This window comes from Euprymna scolopes, chromosome 5 (genome assembly GCF_053919585.1).
Source record: "Euprymna scolopes isolate OS-2025 chromosome 5, ASM5391958v1, whole genome shotgun sequence".
In the NCBI taxonomy this organism is placed as follows: domain Eukaryota; kingdom Metazoa; phylum Mollusca; class Cephalopoda; order Sepiida; family Sepiolidae; genus Euprymna; species Euprymna scolopes.
The window spans coordinates 122,351,826-122,379,089 of NC_136486.1; positions in this window are offsets into that span (position 1 = coordinate 122,351,826).

Below are 27,264 nucleotides of genomic sequence, written 5' to 3' on the forward strand. Positions count from 1 at the left end.
GTATGTATGCATGTTTGTATGTATGTATGTATGTATGTATGCATATATGCATGACTGTATGTACGTTTGTTTGTATGTCTAGCTAAAACTTTCGACACTGGTCACGGAGTTTCACGAGATCCATATCAATTTAAACTTCCACCCTTCGCACGACAAATATCGAAGAATTGGCTCAAAACATTAATGTCTTCACCCTAAAATAATCAGTTATCTACAGGGAGGGGTCAGCAAAACCCGTCCTTTCATTACAAGTTCGCTTCTACGCATGCGTCATACGACGTCGGAACATGATTTATTTTAAATATTAAAGAAACAGACACAATTTCGTCGACGTCGGCTTAGCTCAGTTGCTTGTTTTGGATTCGAATCCTGGTGTGAGATGACCTTTTTTTCGATTTTTTATAATTCTAATATTGAAACAAGGGTATTTGGGGGGTATTTTTAAGATTTGTAACGAGTTTTAACGGTCGGTTTTTTGTTTCCCGTTTTCTTTCTTTGTTTTTCTCATTTTTACATTTTACATTGTTCGTTTGCCTTACGTTAGTTCTTTGTGTTTTATTCGATATATTTACTTCGCTTATTCTTATGTTTTGATTAACACCCAACCCCCGCCCGAGAACACACACCTAAAACACCCGGTCAACGCCGGGTACCCCCGGTAGTTAACTATAAAATATATATTTTACAAAGGCCTACAATAAATAGGTCAACTAAACCCGCTTGTATAGTAATTGGTCAGAAAATTAACTTCGAAGGCGCGGTTCTACTTATAATGAACCTACACCAGATCGTTAAAAAATAGTGAGTTTTATTCTTAAAACTTGAGAAAACTTGTTGGGTACGTATATCATTAAACAATTCAAATTGTGAGATAAACCTTTAAGCTCATTTTGGATAAAATTAAAAAGTAACAGACAAACAATGCACGGCAATAAATAAGATTTTTTTAAAAATCCGGAAAATTTCAAAGCTGGTCTTTGAAGATGTAACATGTTTGGAGCCAAATTTTTGATCAAGGAAAATACTATGCAATATTTTTTTAAAGAAACACAACGTTCCTTTCGGAGGAGTAGAAAAATATAACGAAGAACTTGATAGATTGGAAAAAATGGAAATCCTCCCGAAAGTAGAAACTAATTCATATGCTTCTCCGATTGTGTGCATCAAAAAGAAATCAAACCAAATCAGAGGCTTGCGCTGACTGGTCGACAGGCTTGAACTCGGTGATTAAGGATTACCTCTACCCGTTGCCGAAAGCAGAGGAGATTTTTAACAAGTTAAATGGCGGATATGTATTTTCAAATATCGACTTATCGGACGGATATCTCCTAATACCTGTCGAAAACGAATGTTCTAAGTTACTAGGTATAAAACTCATAGAGGGTTATTCAAATTTCCGTTTGTTTTTAAGTGGCCCCTGCAATTTTTCCACAACCTATAGACGTAATGCTGAATGAGCTGCACTTTGCTTGCGCCTACCAAGACGATATAATAATAAGGATCACAACAGTCGACGAACATCTAGAGCACCCCATTAAAGTATACTAAAACAAAACTTGACTTTGGGTTTAAAGTCAAAGAATAAATGTGGTAATTTTGTTTGGGAGAAATTAAATATTTGGATTAGATAATGAACAAAGATAGCAGCCGACCAGATCGGGGCAGGACCATTGCGATTACGAAAATGCCAGCACCCACTAACGGTGCGACGCTACAAAATTTTCCCGGGCTGGCTAATTACTCTCAAGTGTTCATCAAAGGAATGCATAATTTAAAAGAACTATTGAGACAACACAAGGCATTTGAATGGACAGAAGAGTGTCAGAAAATCATTTGCGGAAATCAGGAAATGCTAACAACCAAGCGCTTGTTAACCCATTACAATTGTACAATGGGTATTTTAATAGCAAGTGACGCAAGTTCATACGGTGTAGGGGCGCGTATTCAACAGATAATGCCATATGGTTCAAGAAAACCAATTCCAACGCTTCTAGAACACTACTTCCAGCAGAGAGAAGTTATTCACATATCGAAAAAAGGATCTGAGTATAATTTTCGCCGTGACGAAATTTCATAAATACATTTTGGCATACACTTTCTGTTGGAAACGGATCATACACCTCTAATAAAAATCTTTGGGTGGAAAAAAGGGTTACCCGTTTATAAAGCAAATTGATTTTTGAGATTGTTTGCCATTCTGTTCGAGTATAACTTTCACATAAAGCATCTCTCATCTTGAAATATACGTCATGCGGACAATATATCAAAACTTGTACCGGTCAATGAAGAAAAATTCGAAGAATCGATTATTGCAACTATCAGAACATATTTTGAGGTAAAAAAGAACACGATAGACAATATTTTAAAAGAGTTGCGAGTTTTACTAGAAGAATTCAAAAAGGAAGCTGAAAGTGATGATTTCATTTTAAACATAAAAAAAAACATAATTCTAACAAAGATCAAAAATTTCAGTAGATCTATCCAATATATGACGGAGTTTTATTATATAGCGAGGGGGTAGAAGTTTCGAAAATGTTGTAGAGAGAATACTGCTGGACTTTCTTATGGGTAACCCAGGTATCTAAGGACGTAAAATCTTAATTCCGAGCTTTGTATATTGGAAAGGCATGGCTACGGATATCGCAAACATGGATCATCGATGTAAATGATATGCGTTAGCAGCAAAGGCACCACCCATAGTACCAAACTATGGGTCAAGATGGATCACCCGTGGACAAGATTACACATTATTTCGCTAGCAAAGTTGAAAGATATTACTACTTAATATTTGTAGATTGTTTTACAAAAAGGCAATAAGTGCTACGCTTCCAGAAGCAAACGACAACCATCACAACTTTTCTACATGAGCTATTTTCTCGGTTCTGTGTGTCAGGGTGTATTGTGAGTGTCAATGTGACACAAACCACTTCTTAAGAGTTAAAGGATTTCTGTGAGTTATACCAAATTAACGACATTACTATGGCAGCGTATCATCCGAGGTCCAACGGGCTCGCGAAAACATTTGTCGACACCTGAGAATGTGCTCTCAAAAAGCCTACGGGATTTCCAACAAACAAGACGCTTCAGACATACCTACAAGTGTACAGGATTTACCAAAACAGAGAACACCGACAAACCCGTCACCAGCTGAACTAATGTTCGCCAGAAAAGTAAAGTCAGTGTTTGACAAACTCTTGCCGAAACAGAATATAGTAAAGAATACTAGGCATAAATCTAGAAAAACATTCATCTCCGGAGAGAAGGATTTTTTCAAGGACTACAAAAACAACATTGCGTTCTGGTATCGAGGCAGGAAGAATAAGAGAATCGGTGACGTGATTTACATAATTAAATGACCTAAAAATGTTCATAAAATGCACCAGACCGAACTTAAAAATTTACGTACAGGAACATGAAAGGAGTATACTAGATGCGGAGGATATCCCATATAATTAATTTATGAAAGTTTTCAAGTTGAACCTCCTCAAAATAATCCTGCATTTTGAAGATCCGATAGGAATCGAAAGTTCACGGACTTACTGGACGTGAATTCAAAACGCAACAGATATTAAAAATTTACATTGGACATATTCATATAAAGTATGCAAATGGGACCATTGGCGAAAATACACCATAATCATCATTCCATATATGAGGCCATTTGAAATCTAAATAGGAACTTCAAGGTTTTGGAGGGGTGTTTGGTAGGATCTACCTACTTAGCATACGAGGAGTGTCAACTATATAAATATGGTTGGAACCGATAGATAGACCGAACGAGAGACTCAGCAAGGGACTCCGTGAGACGCGAGATCGATATTCGACGACCACTCAGCTGTCACTTTCTCCAAGGGAGGTCTTCCCATGACTACACCAATGAACGCTATGTAAATATTGTATACACTTTCTTCCATTCAATATATCTATTCTACTTTATATCTGAGTTGTAGTTATTTATTCGATGTGTCTAGTCAACCTTCAACAGAAGTCAATATTGGACAGACCCTAGGACTTGATGGTAGTCTTGTGGCAATAATCTTAAATGGGTGTGATTAACTTTTCATCAAATGCTTCATCTTCTTACTGACGTCTAGAAGGATAATCCTTGTCCATCATCACTGGATTCAGGGAATACTTTTCCACAATTGACATGGGTCTAAGACCGACTTTGGGAGGTATCGTGGGAAAAGATTGTTGGAAGCAGTATTTTCCAAAGTTTTACTCAATAGATTGTCGAAGTAAATTTGTCTGTCTGTCATTCCAGAAAGTCAAAGTTGTTTTCGTCCGGGTAGACGAAGCATGGACATGGGGTTCTCTTGCAGTTGCAGGAGAAATGCACTAAACAATGTGTTCCGCTCTATTAGTTCATTCTTGATTGGAGCAAGGCGGTTGACACGGTGAACACAAATTCTCTATATACAATTCCGGAATGCCCTCCTCAACTTCTTTGGTTACTAAGGGAGCTTCACAAGGTGTATCAGAATTTTAGGGGAATTTTTGAAACTCTAATACGAAACTGCGAATAAAATATTAAAAAAAACGCGCAATTTCTCTTTTAAAAGTGGGGTGTTTGCTTTCTTTATGGATTATACTTCCAAAATAAACTATTAAAGTTGTAGAAAAATTAATAGAAATATTTTTTTTTTTTTTTAAAAACAGTAATGAAATCAAATGACTTTTACGAGTTCAATATTTTTCAATTTTTAAACTTTAAAATTGTATCCAAATTTTTCTATTCATTCAATTTTTACGATATTCTCAGGGTCAATGTGAAATGTTATGCTCCTTCCAGTAAAGTCAATATAATATTTTAGACAAACGTTTTTTTTCTTAATTCACATCCCAATTTTTAAATGTCTATAAAAAGGTAAATAATTAATTTACTCACCAAAGTTTTATAAATCAGAAAGTTTTATGAATCAGAAAAGAAAGACAGGGGGTCAATAAATAATATATTCAAATTTAAAACAAAAAATATGTGTTTTTAGAAAATTACCTGTAAAGTCCGAAGTTTAAAACCTTTTTTTTTTTTTAATCTCGTTGTTTTTTTGTGTTTGTTTTTATTTTAATAAAATCTTGGTCCTTGCTCCTTTAATTGAAAATAATTAGGATGTGAATTACATGTTTCGAGTAATTAGAAGCTTGGAAAGACAGGGAATCGAATTATTCTATATTTTTAACGCACTCGGAAAGTCCGTTTCTGATAGACATAGAGTTTCGCCCTAATATGAAGGCTCGCCTAAATTGCAATGCATGTCTATCGGAACACATCTCAGTTTACAAAAGCGTGAAACAGGGAGATATACCCGCACTACTAGTGTTATCTATTTATTTTTAAGCTATTCTTGACTATGCGTTTCAAAGTTTGTTTTCTGTGTTTATTGCTTTTCAGAACCACAGGTATAGTATTTGATCTTTGTCATTGTTATGTTTCTACAAGCGTATTTCAGCACCTGGTTCATGAATTGCACTATGCAAATGACGCTGATTTTGCTGCATATAGTGAGCAAGATATGCAGGCTATCATGGATCTGTTTTCAGGGGGTCCGTCCGTTTTTTGTGCATAAGATAAGCCTTAAGAACACTAAGGTCCTGTTCACATCTTCAACCGGTAGTTTGTATGTGGGACCAAATATTTTTGTCAACAACCAGAAACTCTCCGTGGTTGACACAATCGTTCATTTGGGTTGCACTCTTGCAAGGGATTAAACAATTGATGCTGAGATCAACTATAGTTTAAAATGTGGCACTTACTCATTATGTAGTTACGAGAAGAGAATATGGGCTGGCACGAATATTACTCTTCGCACAAAGACCAGTATTAATCAATCTTCTATTTTACTATGTCTGTTTTACGCTTCTGAAACATGGACAACTAATGGTAGACACATAAGACTCATGAAGAGAGTGTCAAAAACATTTCTGGGACATTCTGGGAGTCATACATAACTCTTTTACAAGCAGATTAGGTGGGCTGGACATATTACAAGAATGGATGACGAGAGATTACCGAAGCTACTATTTTGTGATGAAATTATTCAAGGAAAGCACCAAAAAATATACCAAGAACACGCTTGTAGGAAAACATCAAAGATAATCAGAAGGATCTCGGTATTGATGTATCGAGCAGGGATAGTTCCTTAAACAAAGTAGCGCTACTTGGTTTACAATAGTTGTTATAGCTTTCAGAAGAAAAATATAAGCATGCATAAATGAAGCTTGGTATCCAGAGAGAAAATCTGTCTGTAATCAGATTTTTTTTCTGTCTGTTTCGATTTACTCAAAACCGAATACACCTCGTCTTCTCATGTATCGTTCTCTTCTTCCTCTTCTACTTCTTGCTCTTTTTCTTCTTTTTTCTTCTCAGTCGTCAGAAGCGTCGTCTTTGTCTTGACTACGTTTTTCCTTCTCCCTTCTTGCCCACAGTGACCCGTTTTTATGCTAAGCTGAACTCTCGTGTGTGCGAGAGAACACGAGATTTTGCGTGATTACTTTGCAATATTAACCGGCCGCCGCCATCTTGCCATTTTACTTTGGACGTGCCCGCTTTGCAGAGTGCACACTTCGAGCGTTTGTCAGGTAAGCCCGTCTGTTAGCAATTTATTACACACTCCTCCCTGATCTCATTATCACAGAAAGAGCAGGGAGGCGGTGGCCTTTTTCTTCGAGTGCTTCTTCGGAGAGGGGGATTCGGGGCTTCATCATCGTCTGCGCTGTCTTCCGTGACACGAAGGTCGGCGAACCTTAAGCTGAGCATCGCAGTATCACTGTCCGGGTCTTCATCATCAGCAGGAGGGTCAGTACTTTGAAGGCTACCACTCTCAGTGTCGCTGTGCGTTGAAGCCGTCATGAACCAGAATGATGGGTCGCTGGTCACGGATTCAATTTCACTATCTTCGTCAAGCGGCAGCTGCGTTTGGAACACTGATCTTAAGTCTTTAATATGACGAGGTACTCCATCAACTCGCACCGCCTGCGGGCTGATCACTTCAGTGACATGACCGGTTCCGTAGCGAGTCGTGCACTGGCCTCGGGGTTTTTTAACCCAGTCGACATCTCCTTCTTTTATGTTCTTTTGTGGTGGCTCCGGTTCGGGTAGTGAGCTGCTCTCCAAACCTCTCACCCTGACACGGTATGTATGTAGCGCGTTGGCTGGCGCGGTGGAGGGTCAAAATCGTCCTTAGGGGTGACGTTGTACCAATAGACTACTTCAGGTACCGTACACCCTTTCCGCGCTGCGATTGTCTTAACAGTTCTGTGATTGCGCTCAATAATCACGTTTCCACTGGGAACATGGGCACACCAGAAACGCAGATGGACACCCCAGCGATCTGCAAACTGTTTAAACGGCTCACTAACAAAAGCGGGGCCATTGTCGGTGAGTATCTCAGAAGGAGGGCCACGCTCGAGGAACACACCTTCCAACTCATGGATAATGACAGCCGCGTCCTGCCGGCAAAGGGGCCGCCACACTGAAAACCTAGATGGTCCACAGTCGATAAGCGTCAAAAAATGCCTCCCGTTGTAGTGTGTTATGTCCATCGCAATCCTATCCCAATTACGCTTCACACTGAGTATTCCCTTCTTCCACCGGACAGGTGCTGGGTCGATCGATCGGTAGATGTTGCAGCTTCCCACAACAGATTTCACAGCCCTCCGAGACACAGAGGGGTCAACCAATCTGGCGAAGTAAAGCGTTCGGTTTACACCGGGGTGCCCGCTTTGGAAATGGACATCATTAATATGCTCCGGGCTGAGTCTATGTCCCACTGCAGCGCAATTTACAGGTGCTGACTCGTTCACTTCTTTTTGCAGGTCTAGCCAACGGCGTGCCACTCTGGTCAGACGATCGGCCTGATTCAAACAGGACTGCACCAGTGTCACATCTATGACCAAGTCGTATTCCTTAGTGGTTTCGGTTAGGGTAGCAAGCCGCCTCCAGATCAACATTTCGGCCGACGCCTTCGTTGTCAGACGGGCTTTTCCGTTCAAGGCATTGGTCATCCACCGATGCACACACGTGGAATCCGTGATGATGTGAAGGATTCTAGCCTGCCACTGAAGCGCTAGATTGACTCCTTTCAGTGTAGCATCGAGTTCAGCTAGGTTTATATGCTTGGCGTCATTCTCCGGCCGAAGCCAACAGGCATCTTCTATTATCCTTCCGTCGACCGCCAGAGCAACGCCAAGGGCAACTGAGCTGGCGTCTACCCAAACTGTAAATTCACTCTCATCGACGCACCAGCTCCCCCGTACAGGGTCATCATTGGTCACTCTGGCCACAACTTCCACCAACATGCTTCGCAGGGCAGGATCATGCACCTCATCGTCCCATCCAGTTGACATAGAAGTTGCCCGTCGCTTTATGGCCGCTACAGACATTCGGAGCCACCCACACACAGGGAAGTGACCCACCAATTTCTCGCAAATGGAAAACGTGCTCCGACGTTTGATGGTAGATGGGATTTCCGGGATTTCACCACTCCTTCCCCATTGAAGGCCATCTGCACTTCCGCTCACCTGCAGTCCGAGCACTTTCGCCCCGTCCTGTAGCCGCTCCGGCTGCTTGCACGACAATCCGAAGTGCTCGAAGTGTTCTTTGACCGCCTGGGCAGAGAGGAGGCTCTCATTGACAAAAATGTCGTCTATATACTACGATGTAGCATGTTGCACCGCTTCATCTTGACACCGGATCGCCTGCATGATTGCTGTCATGATGTTAGGGGCTACATTCAGGCCGAATCCTAGCCTGGTCAAGCAATAGCGAGTTCCTTTGATCACACCGTCTGGAACGGCCACAGCGATTTCTCAACACGTATTTGCAAGTACGCTCTTCGCAAGTCCAGTAATGCTGCTTCCGCACCCTGCCGCCGCCACTCCCGCAGTTTATGAGCACATACATCAGCCCCCGCAGTGTGTGAGTCAACATATTCATTAAGTTCCCGGTAATCAAGAACAGGTCGAACTTTCTGCTTGTTCTCTTGTCTGACAGATATCAGGGGAATTAGCCCCCGCGGGGGCCCGAGCTCATCCTCTGGGTATGGAACTAACCAGCCATTATCCAGCCACATTTGAAGTTCTGCCTCGTACTGCCCCCTAAGCAACGCAGGAGGGGGATACTCTGTAAGTCGATTCCGCAATGACACTGGTGGCTGGTCGCCTGCCCATTTCCAGGACGCTGTCTAAGTGTTTGTGCCTTTATCGTATTCTGCATGCAAGTCGGGCTCATCGAGAGTGATTGCTGCACACATTTGTTTGTTTGGTCGAGAGAAGCTCACATCACCGGCGCCGTTCACAGTAATTCCGCCTAGCTGCGTGATAGCGTCCATTCCAAGAAGAAGGTCATATCCGAGCAGCTCCCCATCGACCACTAACACCGTCACAGCAACCGAAGAGCCATTGTCAATGCTGATATGGACAACGCTGACCCCACAACACACCAATGAGCCTTGGCTGACAGTAAGTACAGGGATCCTTCGTTTCTTCCATGTGGCGCAATATTCCTTTCGAAGAAGGGTTTGGGTACAGCCGGTGTCAACCAGCGCTGAACGTTCACATCCATCAACTTGAACTGTTACTGCAGGCAGCGCTTTGTTCAATGCCGCGTTGGGGAGGGTGCTAGCGCTGCGGCGTCCTCTCCTTGCCCGTTTCCCGGACAATTCCGCGCTATTTGGCTTGGCTTATTGCATTGGTGATACCGTATTACTTGTCGTGCTCCATAATTAGGGGTGCGCCTTGTACCGCTTTTGCAGTCTCTGGAAAAGTGGTATTATACACAGTAAGGCAGTACCGGTTGACATCTCTCAATCTCAATTAAAGTCTTAAATCTCCAATGGGCAGTGTAAGAGTAGACAGTGTCTGAAGAACTACCTTTTTTCACAAAAAAATAGAAAATATATCGGGATAACAACTCACATGCATATATGTGTGAGTGTATAAATGCAGACATAAAATATCAAAATAAAAGATATTATAAAAGTATTAATGAAATAACAAAACCAAATGAACATATTAAAAAGTATGAAGAAATAGATAAATAAGCGTCAATTAAACAAAGGAAAGATGGTCTTCTTCCGTCAAGAAGTGTAATCATTGTATTATATAGAACATAGAAGAACGCATAATTTAGAGTATCACACACAAGATGCACACAACGCCCACCAAAATACACTAATACAGGCATACGGTGTGTCTTTATATAATCACTTCAAGTGACTGGAAGATTTAATAGACAACTCATATTCAACTAACAGAATTCAGAATGTGAACCATATATTATTGAAGTACCTGCAAAAAAAATTAAAAGTTCATATATCATATAGTAAACCATTAAACATAAATAGACTATACATCATGTAACAAAAAATAACAATTAAAAAAAAAGAATTAAATTTTATTACCTCACATTGTCCAATATCGAGAGTCAGCTAAAATGTACTTGTTTAAAGCTTTGACAAAGTGTATTTCCCTCTGTAATAAAACAATGTGGGGATATCATATATATATATATATATATATATATATATATATATATATATATATATATGTGTGTGTGTGTGTGTGTGTGTGTGGAGGGTGTATAAATACATAATTACATGTATATATATATATATGTAAATGTATATATATATATATATGTATATGTATAATTTCCTGAAATTATATATATATCTATACAGATATATAGATATATATATATATTATATATCCATCAGTCATTCATATACATTTACTTCAAGATGTGGCGTAGAATAATTGGACATTTTTATATATCTGTCAGACAGTATGTAATTGCTGAAACCATAAAATCAAAGAACCGTTCATGTTGAAATGGGGATCATAGCTCTTTTGCGTACACCTGAACTATAAAACTAGACTGTTAAATTTAAGGTGGCCCATGAGAAACATACAGTTTTATGAATATTTGTCTGTACACATATATAATATTGTGTATATTTATATTTTAATAGAGAAATTAATACTTATATATACTTATAGACAAATACATATATATATACATATATATATATATATATATATATATATATATATATATACATAATATTTAAGAAATACAATTTAAGAAATTCGTTTCTTATCGTTGAGCACTTTCAGTTTAATTAAAGTCGGTCAATTTAGCTCTTATGCATAGATCATCGTATAACGATTAGATCATTCTCTGACAGACGTAAATGAACATTTAAAATTAAAATGTTTAAATTCGACGTTATTTCACGGGGTTAATGGTAGCCGAATGGATTAGGTCTTCGCTAATCGAGCCAGAGATGTCTCGTGATGCGGGGTTCGAATCGTGCGTCTGGTATTAATCGTGACACCGTGCACTGAAGATTCCCGAAAGGATGAAACACTGTAGGTATTTAATTATTATAGTAAAGAAAAAATAATTATATATATATATATATATATATATATATATATATATATATATATATATTGCCAGTAGAAACTAATATGTGATCAATAAACTCTGAAACATTTTGAATATATATACGTGTATGTGTGTGTATATATCAATATATATATACACACATAAAACCATATATATATATATATATATATATATAGTAAAGATTATAGTAGAGTTGTTTAGAATATTTTGTACCTATTAACAGAAAATAACATATATATATTTATTTAGTTATATATATATATACATATTAATTTTTATTATTATATATTTTACGTGTATTAAAGTATGCATAAATACATATATAAACACGCACATATATATATATATATATATATATATATATATATATATATATATATATATATATATTTACTGTGTAGACATGTCTTTCGTTCAGAGATGAATGTTTGGCATCACAAATTTAATAACTTCCCCGCATATAGAATCAACTGTTAAATTCCTCATATGCTACATGTTATTCTATTATAATAGTTTCTAATTTTTAGCTCAAAGCATTTTAAATTTTAATAAAGTATATGTTTTCGAGATTAACTCTGAGTTTGAAGCGAATATGAAGATTCATCTGACATCTCAATTTTCTACAGACCTTTCCTATTAATTTGCTTCCGTATAATCTCGACTTGCGTTAGAGTAGCACTATTCCTATATTTTTTTTTCTTTCAGCATAAACACACTGCCTATCAAAACAATGATGCTACTCTTGGATAAGGGTTCATGGGTTCCGTAACATAGGCTTCGTAATTTTTTAAAAGCGGCTCTTTAAGAAGCTGTGTACGTTGGTCTTTTAAGCCATCATATCATAGACTGCTGTTCGAGAAAAGGACCTCTGCTCATGAAATTTCCGGTTAGATTGAATGAAATACAAGTAAATAATTTACTCATAGATGTGGAAGCTAACATACTTGTAGGGACTAAAGTTAAGCTCAATCAAGCATCTCTAAAGAATATAACAATCAATCCTATAGAGGTTTTCCCTATTGGAAAGGGTAAGTACAGAGTTAAAAAATGGCATAGCCCACTAGATTTAAAATTCGGTTTCATACTTGGTCAAAGTAGCAACATTTTAATTGAACACTCCTCCCCAGTTTTGGCACAGGTACTGCATTTTAAGATGTATTTAGTTACTATGCCGGTAAAATATCGTATCGTCATTGCGTAGTATCTATTGAGCTGTAGAATGCTTACAAAAAAATTGCGGCGATCTTGAAAACTGATCGGATATATGTGTACACTTTCAGATTAGTTGTAAAGCCCAACACTTTGTATTTCCAACAATGAGATGAAAGCCGCACACAAATGTAAAAAATGTAAAGTGTAAATAAAGAGTCCGGAAATAGAAATTAAACAAACTACTCCATCTATTTATCTAAAATCACACAGAGAGGCTATACACAGACACTCAGATTTGTGAGGGGGTATATTTGCCCAAAATGTAACCTTCATAATCGTTCTCAGAATAGCCACCCGCAAATATTATAAAACAACAAAAAGTGAAGGGTGGCATTATATAAAAACAATATATCGTTTGAGGTTCGCTAAGTCGCTTGGACATCGAAAAATAAACAATGGTACTTGTACATAATTTTCCAGAGGTGTTTTTTTTGTTGGAGAGAAAGTGGAGAGTTGTAGATGTATATGGGTAAATGTGAGGCTGTCAGTATTGAATTGCCTGTTTAGGAACGGTAATTATGTTTATATTTATTTATTTTTTAAACCGATTAACAGTACCGCATTATTTAAATGTTCGGGAGCTTTCGTTTATGGATTAAGAGGTAAATTCGAGAATAATTGCCTACGAGAACGAGAAAAAATTGAATAGAGGTTTTTTTTTTTCTTGGGAAATGAAAAGATAGTGTTGTGTTTATAAGGTTATAATCCAGTTACGAGGGCAATATATGTAGAATGTGTATATTTCATACCAGATTTTCTTGGGTGCGAGAAGAGACTTTAAATTTAAGGGAAAAATGAAAAAAACTACTCCCACTTAAGATGATAGGGTTGTGATGGTGTTGCTCCTAGAATGAAATGTACGATTTTTTATAACGACGAAATGTGTCTTAATATGGCTCTAAAGTTACATAGTTGGTTGCTAATAGTCTAAATACATTAAAACTTTATGGCAAATGTTGTTGCAAACGTGCGAATTGCATTTCCAGAGATGAATTCCTGCAAGCAATGAATTAAGTATGGAAATTAAGACAATAAACGGAAAGTTCAACAATAATTCAATGTATGTGGAATGTCTCATGATTTAAATATATTCAGATGTTTATAACGTCTCGGCTGCTCGGTTCCGACTATTTTTTACAGGTGTTTATATATATATATTTTTACAGGTGTTTATATATATATATATATATATATATATATATATATATATATATATATATATATATATATATATATATATATAGTATAAAAAATAAATGTTATCTAGGTTTGTGCCTGTATGGGAGTCCGTTCCCAATCGACTCGACACCGGGACGGTCGATTTTTATGAAATACTTCCCGATGCTATTTTATGTTTCTGACAATGTTTATTAATAGGTCTTGTATCTGAAAGTCGATGATTAATATAATCTGATGAGAGAAGGAAGAGGTGAGAGAAGGAAGAGGTGTTTTTGACTAACGTTTAGAGCCTAACATCACACGTGCGTTTAAGAAGATTTATTATGACAGAAGCGGAAACGACCGACAGATAAAATCTATAGTAAGGTCTTTGATCTTACAAGGGCATGTTCTAAATAAATGTGGCAGTATACAGCACAGTTGCACCATGATATATGACGTTTTAAGTTTACACTCAGACCCAAGCAATTTTCACCTCACAAACATTCTCAGACATATAGAATCAACACTTTGTAATTGTACACGCAGAGTCGTGTTCAAAATAAATTTTATTGTTCAAAAAATGCTGAAGCATAACACTTGGCATTTGCGTTTATAGATTTTATTCAATCAACTATATTTGAAAATACTTGGAATAAAATCCAAAGAACATTCTTTTAAAGTGCAATGTAGACTACATTCTATTGTGGATGAACTCATTATCCTAGAGTAAATTTTATTTTTTGAACACAGTTACTTTCTATTTCTCTTCTACAGTGTAATAGATGTTGGGGTTCTTTAAAGTACAGGATATCAAATTTTTCATGAAGGCATAATCTACATGGGTCGTCTAGATGACTACACGTGGTATCTTGTCTTATAATTTTACATTCGACTACCGGCGAATATCCGCTTTCTTTGAGAACTGCTATTGTTTTTTTATTAAAAAAAAAGAGAGACAATTATTCAAACAGCACCTACAGTACTTTTTTTTGAAATTTTCGAGTGTTTGCAAATGGCAACTGTAACATGATCACGTTAATTTTTTTAGAGTTCTCCGAAATTTTCATAGTTTTTTTAAAGAAAAATTATGCTATTACATTTCGAATATTCTCTGAATTTTTTATAATTTCTAGGGAAATATTATTTGACTAACGAAATAAATTGTCCTGAATTCTAGATCATTTTAAGGAAGAATTATTCAAGCGAATTCTTTAATTGAAGGTTTATTTGAAATTCGAGCGTATGATAGGGGTCTCTGAAATATTAGCTGAGGAGTATTTACGAAAAGTTTAATTAATTCTTGAGAAGAAAAAGGATTCCTCAGTCTTGAAAGGTATCTCTTTAAATGAAACTTTAATTTTCTTAAGCTGTTAACTATACAGAACTGGTCGTTAATTAATATAACTCCCAGGGGTGGCGGAAGTTTATTAATTCGAAATAATCTTTGTGAGTTGTCTTAGGAAAAGTGTTTTTTTTTAATAATAAACTAATTAATTTGAAAAAAAAATTCTGAATTCGAAATTACCTTGATAATGGTCTATGAGAAGAAATGATTTTAAGAATCAATTAAATAACTTAAAATTTACACTAAATTTTAAAAATATTAATTACAGAATGCAAAATTTTGGGATGTCTCTGAATCTCATTGTGAAAAGTTAATTAATTCAAAATGAATTTTTTCTATAAACTTTTAGGAAGATTAATTTTAATAATGAAGCAAATGATTGGAATAATTTTTGAATTGTATTGTGTCTATTCGAAGTTTATGATCTTTTGAGAAGATTGTTTTAAAAATAATACGAATTACTTAAGAAAGAAGTTAACTAACATAAATTCGGAATTTTTAATGGTCGTTGGGAAGGAAAAATTGATTTTAACGATGAACCAAAATACTTTAAATAATTTTTTTAAATTTTGAAATGAAATTTTAATGTTCTTTTGTAAATCAAGTTTTGAAAAAATACACATACTTTTTAAATGTACCCTGGAAATTAGGAAAATTGTTAATTATGAATGTAATAACATGAAATAAGTTTGTATTGTGTAAACGAATTCTAATTGTGGCCGATGTGCACTGAAATTATTTTTTTTAAATATTTTCTTTTTTTAAGAAAAAAAATTGTTAACAAACTATTTCATTGATTTAATGCATACCAGGTTTCTGAATTGATTATTTTTGGAAATTTTTTGGCCCTAATTGGGTATTCTAACTCATGAAGGATGAGGTGCCTTTCTTAATTAATTCTTTATATAATTAATAAATATTCCGTGGTGGATAGTTTTTATTGGTCGTTCGGCGGAAGACTCCTTGCTCTAGCATAATTAAATTGGATTACAAACTCTCTGAAGACCAAGGTTTTACTAAATCCAGATAAGTTGGCGTGATGAGGTCAGCTAACCCCGACTTATTTAAAATACATTATATAACCCCGACTTATTTAAAATACATTATATTGGTTTCTGAAGAGAGCGTAAGTCCAGTTACTGAAGTAATAACTTTGAATACACATAGGTCGGTGTGATGAGGTCACGTAACTCAGACTTGGTTGAAATAAATTATACTGGTTGCTGAAGGGAGCGTAAATCCAGTTACGGAAATAATGTAATGCAGACGTATTAAAAAAAAAAATTACAGGTCGGCTTGATAAACTCACGTAGAATCCGGCTTAGTCAAATACGTATAGGTCGGCGTGATAAACTCACGTAGAATCCGGCTTTATTAAAAAATAGTATACTGGTTGCCTACGAGAGTGTAAATCCAGTAACTGAAATCATGTGGTAATTACCTCGATGGAGGGCGAAGATCGGTACCCTCTTTGGTATTTGAAGCAGTATACAAGTCTACTAGGGGCCTGGTGGAATAAATAACTTGCTTCACTGAGTTCCAGGCGGAACGTAGAGCATGGGGACATTGATCGCTGACGGTCAGCTGTCGCACAATCCACGGAAAATTATGGACTTCCGAAATTTATGAATACTCATAAATTTCGGATTGCATAGGGAGGGATGTGACACTATTTTCCGTGCCACAGTTTCTAACACGCTCTACAGCCTGGCAGAGTGGTAATTTGGCCATGAGCGCAGAGATACAAATAAATACATCCCATAATTCCGTTGCTATCTTTCTCTCTCTTTCCTGCACGACCACCATGAAATAAAGACGCATATTCTGTCTCGCCGTAAATTGGGGGGGCACCCCTTCCTCAAACTAGTTAAGTTAGTTAGCTTTGAAAAATTTATTGTCCAGTTTTAAATTGTTAAAGTTTTTTGTAATATATTGTATATCTAATATAAAATAAAAGTCATGCTCCATATATATTACACGTTTGCCGCGTGTCGTCTTTCTTGTGACATCCATAAATGCCTTCATAAACGCCTTCTTTGAAACAACGAAACGGTGCGGAAAGGAAGAAATACAATTTCAGTCAGAACGCCACCAATGTTGAAGAGGTCAAGACGTTTCGTGAGAGAAGAGGGAGCCACACAGTACATACAACATCTCAGGTATACTTTTCTTCTTATAGACCCTAATGACGGCCATCTTCATACCTTCCCGAAACCGCTTAAGGACATTTTCTCTCTCTTTCCTGCACGACCACCATGAAATAAAAACGCATATTCTGTCTCGCCGTAAATTAAGGGGGACACCCCCTTCCTCAAACTAGTAAAGTTAGTTAGCTTTGAAAAGCTTATTGCCCAGTTTTAAATTGTTAATTTTTTTTGTAATTTATTGTATCTCTAATGTAAAATAAAATAGTTAGTCATGTTCCATATATCAGTGATCGGCAGATAGTAGTATATAGGACAGCATCCCCATCAGACGAACTGGTGGGGGTATGAGACCAATGAATTCGCCTATCGTTTTTTTATAACCACCGGCTGTGCTAACCAACCCATGAAAACCTTCCAAAGTTACTATAAAATTGTCGAATATTGTATTCAATCAGTTCGCCGTTCCCTACTCGTTAGTGACGGCAACGCTCGGTCTCTGCCGGCCAAGACTAAAGTTCACACTGCAGTCCACGCTCTAAGAGTCCGAGTTCTCTTTTTTTTACGCTTTACTTCGCAAGGACCAGCCCCTTCTTGGGGATGTGGACCAGCAAAGTTTTGCTTTTCATTGTTTTTATTCTGATTATTTTTGTTATTGCCCTCGGGCAAATTACTAACTGTTCTTGTTTTCGTTTTTATTCCAGGTAGTCCGGGGTCCAGCTAGTGCTTAAGCAGCCGGCAGGACCAAGGGAAACCGACGTGCCTTTTTAGGCGAAGGTCCCCTTGGCTTCCAAATCGGCGGGCATCTAGTTGGGCCTTGGGCCATCAAAATAGATGGAGCAGGCCGCTGCTCCTGCCACCTTGGGGGACGCCCCAGGTGTAGGTGCCGAGAAGGGTTTCGTGTCGAGAAGGGTCTCGGGGGTCGCCATCCCCAGTTCGGAAGGGTCGAGTGCCGGTGCGGTTCCGGGGGTCGCCACCCCCAACTCAGAAGGGTCGTTTTCGGTTGCGCCGTGGTCGATTTCGGGGGTTGCCACACCAATAGGCACCCCTAGAGCAGTAGCGTCCGGCAGGGTTGCGGGCGAGGAAGATACCCCCAGGTCAACGTTGTCGAGGCCATGGATAACCCCAGCCACGGGTATAGCCACAACCAGGGAGCAGGAGGTGGAGGCCTTGCGAAAGTTTGTTGAAGAGACTCCAGGCGGGCCGTGGAAGGTGGAAAATAAAAGGAGACGAGCCAAGCAATGGTCACGGTCCGAGAGAAGCAGCCCGAGGGATAGATCGGTGGAAGGGATGAGTAAGGCGAGATCCATGGAGGTGTTCAGGTTAGAGGGTTGCTCCCCGGGGACGGGGGGGATCAACTAGCGTGGAGCCGGTGGAAAAGGAGGAATGGCCAGCCCTCGTATTGTCGGATTCACCTATCCCAGCAGGCCAGAGAACACCGCAGGCAAAGACGGTGGCAGAAGCAGTAGCAGCGTCGGCAGGAGTCCAGTCCACGGGTGAACAGCTGAGCTGGGGACCAAAGGAGAGGAAGGCAAAGTCCCCAGCTTACTACAAACAGCTGTTTGAAACGAAATATACAGAGCTCGTTGACGGGAATAACATCATAGTGGTCCCAGCAACATTGGAAGGAATAAGGGAGCGCTCCGTCTCCCTACTTACGTTGGATGCCAAAGGAAAGGGACTTAAAGGCGTCCCGAAAGATAGAATGATGGAACTCCTGGGCGAAGTCAAGATCCCGGCCCAATACGCCGTCAGAAGATTTAATGCCATGTGGGAGGTCCTCTTGCCGACAAAAGAAGAGGCGAAGAAACTGGCAAGAGGGGATCTCACATGGCAGGACATCCGCATTAGACCAGAATATTTGTCTAAAAGGAGCACATCGCTGACAATTTCAGGAGTCCCCTATTTCTGAGAAGAAGACCAGCTGGGGGCCATCATGTCCCAGTACGGGGAAGTCGAGGAAGTGGAAGCTGTGAAAGGCTCCCGTAATATTAGAACAGGGGAATATAAATGTCTGATGCGGCTGTCAAGGAAGGAGTTCCATGAAATTCCCGCCCAGTTGACATGCGAGGGTTGGTACATGGTGGTCATCGTAGAGGGCAGAAGACCACAATGTTGGCAATGCCAAAAACCAGGGCACGTGGCCAGATTCTGCCCTCAAAAGAAAACAGCAGAGACCAGTAAACAAGGACCAGCTCAGAGCCAGACTATAGAGCCCCCGATGGAGGTAGATACCACTACAAAATGGAGTACGGTGGTATCAAAGAAGGGGAGAAAAGCGGAACCGGCTCCACGAGCAGAAGCAAGACCAGTAGTAACGGCTACAAAGAGAAAGATTAGCAGCAGGTCATCCGGATCAGAGAACGACGGAGGGGATGACAAGCAGCAAGAGAAAAGAGAAAAAAAAGACCAGCCTACTGAATCTCCAAAAACCAACCCCCCCAAGAGGATGTTCAGCCTACCCCTCCCCTATTCACCACACCAACAAGTGAAACGGAGCATTCGGAGGCTCCAGCGGAAACGTCCGAACCAGTTGAAACACCCGAACCAGTTGAAATGAGTGAAGAAAAAGAAGCCCCGGGAAAGAAAGTAGAAAAGTCGGCAGCAACAAGAGCGGAAAGAACCAGAAAGTTCCCTTTCTGGCCCGGGGAAAGAGTTTGTGAAGCCGACTTAAGCAACACGGTCAGTGACCTCAACGGAAGGCAGAGGAGGTACCTTAAAGAACTAGAAAGCCTCTCAAAGGTCGATAAAAAGGAGGTCACTGACCCAAGAAACTTTCCGGACGCTCCGTCATTAATTACATTCGTCCGGGTGAATAAGGGAGGTAGAGCGAAAGCGCTCTGGAGAATGGTGGAAGAGGCAAAAACAGCATTTAAAGGCCTCAAACTAGTAGACGGGGAGCACCCATCACTAAGTAAGATAAATACCCAATGCGAGGGGAGGGTCCCTCTTTATGTTCACCCCTCCCTCTATAGGGCACTGAAAATGACGTTCCCCTTGGACGTGGGGGGCCTGGCTCGAGACGGACGGCTTACGTCCGACCTGCTCACGGGCAGTCTTGGTCAGGCCTTCGACGTCCTCACTCCCGAGGACTTTAGACCCTTAGTTGAAGAATATTTCTAGTTAGGGAAACATGGCCTTGAACCTAGCTAGTTTTAATGCAAGGGGCATGAGATCTCGAAGCAAGGCTGCTCGCGTGCTGAGGGATCTCGTGGTCCTTCAGGTAGACGTAGCTGCCCTACAAGAAACCCACTTTGTTGGGGATGGGGACTGCGATGTGCTGGTAGACGATTTTCATGTTTACTCAGCATATGGCAGCCTCCATAGCCGGGGGGTTTCTGTACTAGTGAGTCGCACTCTGGCTGCGACGGTTACGCTTGTTCACGCGGACGCTCATGGGAGGCTGGTCGTGGTCGATATTGCCGTTAAAAGCGGCGCGTTCCGGATCGTGGCAGTTTATGCGCCTAATATCCAAAGCGAGAGGGTTTCCTTTTTTCGGCGGGTGGAGGTGTTTCTCTCTTCGGGTCTTGAGCGGGTAATGCTAATGGGGGACTGGAATGCCATCCTGGACCCTAAGATAGATAAGGTCGGGGGGGGCTAGTGGGTTGGAAAGGTGTGACAACACCCTGTCTGGCTTTATGGCCTCGTGCGATCTAGTCGACAGGTTCCGTCTGGATCACCCAGGGAGGGAGATGTGGACGTGGCAATCTAGTTCGGCCGCCGGTCCGAGTACTTACTTGGACCGGATGTTAATTAGAAGGGGCGACGTAGATTTCCTATCTTGTCCCACGTTCCACTGGCTAGGTCATTCGGACCACAAACTTGTGTTGGCCCGTTTGAAATTAGGTAATAGGCCTAGGTTGGCGAGCTACTGGAAGATGAACGTCTCCTTGTTGGAGTCGAACGACTTTCGGGAGCAGCTGACAACACTAATTCAGAGGGAGTTAGTGGGGGCGGTTACCGGGAATAGTTGGTGGGTAAAACTTAAGGTCACCATTAGGCACTTTTGTGTCCAATACAGCCAACGCCTCGCGCTAGATAGGGTTCGGACTAAAAGGCACCTAGAGGATAGACTGACCCGGGCGGTGGCAGGGGGGATTCCCTAGATCTAGCTCTAGTTAAGGGGGACCTCAGTCGCTTGGCTAGCGAGCGATATGAAGGTCAAGTAGTTAGGGCTAGGTTAAACAGAGTCTCCAACAAAGCCGTGAATGTTGACGCTGTTGAGCGTAAGGCTGCTCTAAGACGTGGCTCGGATGGGTACATTCGGGAGGTGAAAAACCTGGAAGGGCGTTCTCTCGTGTCGGCACGGGAGATCTGCAATGGGTTTCGGCAACATTTGGAGGAACGCTTCACCCAACTACCCAGACTCCGCGGCTAGGAGTTTGGCGGCTATTTAGCTGGCTCGCCCCGCCTTACTGCGGCCCGAGAGGCTAGCTGCGAGGGGATGGTTACGGAGCGTGAGGTCATTACTGCGTTGAAGCAGGTTGGCCACAACAAATCTCCGGGGCTTGATGGTTTGCCCTACGAATTGTTCTTTAGACTGTCGCCCATGTTTGTGCCCCTTCTGACGGGCGTGTTTAACCACTGGTTTGCCCAGGATTCGATCCCGAGGCAGGTAACCAAAGGAGTGGTCACGCTTCTGAAGAAGGGGGACCAACATGGTGGGGGGAATCTAGACAGTTATTGGCCCATTACTCTGCTTAACGCAGATTTCAAGATTTTGGCCCGCGTTCTTGCGAACCGACTGCAGGTTGTTATCGTTGACTTGGTCGAACCGGATCAGAACTACGCTGTGAAGGGTCGATCAATTCAGAACAATCTGCACTTGATTCGCACGATCATAGAGGGGTTAGAAGACGACGCTGAAGCCGCGCTGATCAATTTAGAGCAGTCCAAGGCATTCGACAGGGTGGACCATGGGTTCCTGAGGGCTGTTGTGGAAACCGCCGGCTTTGGTCCGGACTTCCGCAAGTGGATCTCCGCCCTGTATCGTGATCCCGCGGTAGTGGTGCAGGTAAATGGTAGGTTGTCGGAGCCCTTTGGGGTCTCCCGGTCGGTGCGGCAGGGTTGCCCGCTGTCGCCTCTGCTGTATGTCCTGGCGTTGGAGCCCTTCCTTCGCAAATTAAGGGACGAGGCGGCGAGACCAGTCCTGCGCGGCATAGCTCTGCCTGGCGGCAAATTTGCCAGGGTGTCCGCGTACGCCGATGACGTCACCGTGTTCGCTGCGCGCCGTAGCGATATTAGAGCGGTGATAGAGGCGATCGCTGAGTATGAAGTTGTTACAGGGGCCGTATCAACCGTAGCAAGTCCGTTGGCCTGCGGTTGAGCGCCTGGACCGGGGTAAACTCGTTTCCAGGTGCGTTCGGCTGGACTGATGGCCCAGTAAAGATCCTCGGTGTGTGGTTCGGGCCGGACCTCCAGTTGGACAAGAATTGGTCGGAAGTACAAACTAAGGTCGAGTCGTCGGTTGGGACTTGGATTCGGAGGAAATTGTCCTTAAAGGGTCGCGCGGAGGCATGTGCTACGTACGTGTTTCCTTTGATCCTTTACCGTTTATCTGTTCTTCCGCTGCCTGCGGACCGCTGTAAGACTTTAGAGCGCCTCCTTTTCAAACTGCTCTGGAAGGGAGGAAAGCCGTTTGTCCGTAGACAGGTCTGTACGCAGAAGCTTAGCGAGGGAGGCTTGGGGATGCCTGATCTGCAAAGCCATAAACATGCAGAAAGATTGGCGTTCCTGAGTCGGACACTGATGGAGGAAACGCAATGGGTACCAGTCGTGGAACAGGCTTTTCCACGGCTCATATCCGCCCCTGCCGCTGAAGGTCGCAAAAGACCGGCGGGGGAACGGTGTTTCCTGACCGAATGCCGAGCCGCCCTTAGGGCATTGCCGAGGTCCAGGGACCTTGCACGGCCTAGGTGGAGGCTATATGAGGAATTAGTGGAGGGGACTGCAAAAGACCCGCTGGTGGAGCGGCTACATCTGTCGAGGGGGGAAGATCTCTCGCTTTGGAATTGGGCGCATGCCAGTAGCTACACCAATAATTCTGAATTTTCAATAACGTGGAGGCTAGTCCGGGACGCGCTGCCACTCTTTGGCAGACTAGCCAGGGATTGTAGGGATAGCGAATATTATTATCCCCCGTGCCCACGCTGCAACGATGAAGAGGAGGAGGAAACGAGAGAACACGCGTTCTTTCTTTGCAGCGGGGTGCGGAGTCTCTGGGAGTATGTCGAAGGGGTAACGGCTCGCATCGACCCCGAGCGGTCGGTGCCACTTGATTTAGCGTACGTAGTCGACAATGTGAACCCGCCGTTTGACAGGGAGAAACGGTTGGTGTTTCTAGAAATCCTAGCGGTAGCTCGGTTAGTGACGTGGTATACACGTCTGGGCATTGTCTATGAGGGGCGATCTTTTTCCGATCAGGATCTGGTTGTTTATTTTAAGCATCAACTTAAAATAAAAATCAGATGTGATTGGAAGAGATTGTCTCGCATAGACTTTGATAGGAGATGGGTGCACAACACTAGTTTGTGCATCCGACGAGGAGCTAGGTTCGAGTTCGTGTTTCCACCCTAGTGGTATTGTTCCTAAGGTGCTGAGGTTTGGTTTTCTCGGAAGCCAGCCCCTTATGTAAAGTAATATAAGGTTAACCTTATACGATGGGTAGGAGTAGGCTGGGTAGGTGTGTGACCACCAAGAGTGGATAGTTTATGCTTTATTAGGGCCTAGACTAGGGTAGTATGCATGTTATCCTGTTCCCGTGGTCTTTTATTTTTTCGTTAGATTTGCACTAAGAGAGCTTCCAAAGATGCCCAGTCCACCTGTTTTATTTTGTCCCCGGCCTATTTTTGCCCATTACGCACTTTATCTTGGAAGACGCCATCCACCCCGGTTTACCCCAACCCCAAATTATTTTTCACACATACCCTTACGTCCTCCACTCCCCTCTAGGGAACGACCTGCTTGCTTTCACCGGGGGAGAGGAGCGGAAGACAGTGAGCGTTTCACACGACAGACCAGCTGTTAGGTAGGGAGGGTCCCTTACTAACCTGCCCCCATAGGCATTTTGTTTATTTGCTTTCTTTTTCTTTATTTTTGGGTGTTTTCTAGTTTGCCCCCCTCCCCATCATCTCATCCCCATTGTATTATTGTGACAAAAAAAAAAATACTTTATTTTGTATATAAATAAGTTTTGTTTTGTTCCTGTATATATTTGTTTTAAAAAAAATTTTCAGCGTGAATGTCGCCCACCATCCGTGTAAGCTGGGGAGCTGTTATTTTATGTAGGTCCTGGTAAGAATGTGAGGCGGTTATGCAATTAGTGCGTGATAGAAACTCTAGTGTAGGTTTTACTTAATAAAGTACTTGCTATCAAACGCAAGTCTAGCCTAGGACTAGCAAAATACCCCTATTTTTCCCCACTTCCCCCTACTGGCCCTGGTGCCTAAGTTGTTGCGGACCCCAAATAAGGCCTTGGCAGTAGATAATGCCAAGGGCGGGGCCGTAACGACTAAATACAAGTTCGCCGTTAACTACTTCATGGACAGCATATGATTCTTGACCGCCATCTTCGTTACTGCCAATTACACTCAGGATCAGTTCTGAACTACGTCCCTATCTTTGTTCAACATACTGTCTCACCATTAACAGGTTATGCGCCCAGCCATCGTCTTTTCTTTGACAGATCGGAGTCTAAATTCGAATTGTGACAGGTAAAAGGATTGGAAAACTACATAAAGTGATGTAATCTCAAACAGAGAATACTAACGATCCCGAATTTCGCGAAAAGAACGCGACTGATTTTGCAGAACTGATTCAATGCTTAGACGATAGAAGTCTGTCTCTGATTATAAGAGACACCTTGGAAGAGGGACGGAAATCATTGAACATATTAAGAGAACATTATTTATCAAAAAGGACACCGAAAATTATGTCTGTATATACAGATCTTACGTCGCTAGAACGTAACGGGGATGAAACGATTACCGACTACGTTATAAGGGCAGAAATAACCGCCAATGACTTAAAACTCTCAGATAATATAATAAGTGATAGCTTTTGTATATCGATGACCCTCAAGGAGTATTCAGCCGATTTAAACCATTTTACAAGTGTTATAACGCAAAAAAGACAACCCCATGAATTTCAGTGAATTTAAAGTGGCATTGCCCGGTTACGAAGAGACTAATCGTATGCTCGTGGACAATAAAAACTCCAGCAATATAATGCAGTTCCAGAATTCTTCTCAAAAACAGACACCACCAAATTACGCACCTCACCGCAACGTGTTCCCCAAAAGGAATTTTCCCAAGAAAAAGAATAAAATTATCTGCTATAATTGTGGACGACACAACCACAAAAGTTTCTCATGCCGATATAAACACTCTAAAATGGACTCCGTAAAAACGTTGAGAACTTTGAGGAAGTACACACATTTTTATTAACATGTAACTTTGACATTAGCACAAACGGTAAAAATCTCCTTGTAGACTGTTGTGCTATAGAACACGTTATCACCAAGGAATCTGATTTTATTAATTTGGATTCAAACTTTAATCCACAAAGTCATTTTGCAAAACTTTCCGACAGTAGTCAAATAAATGATATAGTTTTGAAAAGAGACGATGCTAAAATATCCCTAAAAATAATAAAGGCGAAATCTGTAACTGTATTATAAAAAAATGCTCTGTTCATACCTACATTCAAGCAAAACATATTTTCGTGCAGGCTGCAATAAAACAAGGCGCGAATATAAAGTTTGGCCAAAGCAAGTCAAAATTGACGTACCCCAATGGAACTGCTTTTGACATTAACGAAATTTGCCGACTATATTATTTTAAAAAGTATGGCTCCCTCAAAAACTGTCTGTCACGATTTATACACCTGATATAAAATTCTAGGACACTGCAATACGGCTAATATTAAAAAGTTACCAAATGTAGTCGAAGGTATTGAAAATAATAACTTCAGACGATCTCCCAAATTGTGATGTGTGTGCACAGGGGAAAATGGCAAAATATATAAGCAGAACGCTTAAAAACAAAAAAAAATACGAAAATTCTCTCACTCGTGCATTGTGACTAAGCAGGTCCGATCAGCCCGATGGGGGGAAATAATCTAAGGTGCGTTTTTAACTTTACTGATGATTTTTCCGGTTTGATTATAGTTTATTTTCTTAAAAAACAAATCCGACACTATCCTTGCCATTAAGAAATATTTAGCTGATATTGCTCCGTACGGCTCAGTAAAATGTATTCGCTCAGACAATGGGACTTAATTTACTAGTAAGGACATTGCACTTCTATTAGTTAACCGCCGTATTAAACACGAGAAATCTGCGCCGTATGGCCCCACTGAAAGAGCATGGTGAACCCTTTTTGATATGACAAGATGTCCACTTATCGAATGGAAATTAGCGCATAGTTTATCGACGTACGCTTTAATGGCAGCAGCATATATCAGAAATAGATAGTTCAGCAGCATATATCAGAAATAGATCGTTCAATAAAAGACTAGGCACGACACCGTATGAAGCGTTTTGCGGTGTAACACCCAAAATTAACCGAATTCATATATTCGGTTCAGATAGTTTTGCATTTCCAGAAAATACCAGCAAACTCAATACTAAAAGCGAAAAAGGTAAAAGCAGTCCATACTTAATCTACTTTCCAGCCCAAAATGCCATAAAAAAGTGTTAGATGTGTAACATCCAATGATACATAAAATTAAAGAAATGGCGACCAAGTGGATGAAAAACGTGAAATATTATCTAGCATGTTAATCGATCACTATGAAAATATTAATAACGACGACAATTACAGTACTTCTGCCGAAAATATTAACCAGACACGTAGATACCCAATAAGGAAGCCAAAAAAGCCAGACTTCTTACAAATTGAAAACATACAAGACTACGCAGTGGATTTGTGTTACTCATTGGAAAACGTACCGAAAATATATAATGATGCGATTAACTCAGACAATCAGGAAGA